Source organism: Bison bison, unplaced genomic scaffold (genome assembly GCF_000754665.1).
Source record: "Bison bison bison isolate TAMUID 2011002044 unplaced genomic scaffold, Bison_UMD1.0 scf7180017864468, whole genome shotgun sequence".
Taxonomy (NCBI): Eukaryota; Metazoa; Chordata; class Mammalia; order Artiodactyla; family Bovidae; genus Bison; species Bison bison.
Genome location: NW_011495029.1, coordinates 3,228,729 through 3,229,029, shown reverse-complemented (window position 1 = coordinate 3,229,029; position 301 = coordinate 3,228,729).

The window sequence follows — 301 nt, the reverse complement described above, 5'->3', positions numbered from 1 at the left end:
TCCTAGAAGGCTTTGGAAGCAGAGCGTTTGGGTGCAGAAGACCGGGAAGGGTGCTGCGAGACCGGGGCGTCTGAAAGAGGATGCTCGGGCCCCGGGCACGAGCGCGCTAGTTACCGTTTGCTTCTCTTCGAGGAAGGCACCGATTCCAGGCAGCTTCCTGAGCTTGGGCTCACGTCTCAGCGAGAGCCAGGCGCCTGAGCCACCCTCTGGGGCCTCGACACCCATCCGGCGGCCAGCCGGGCGGGCAGGGCCAGGCCGGGCTGGGGTCCCACCCCGCACGCGTCCAGCTTTCTCAGCCTCA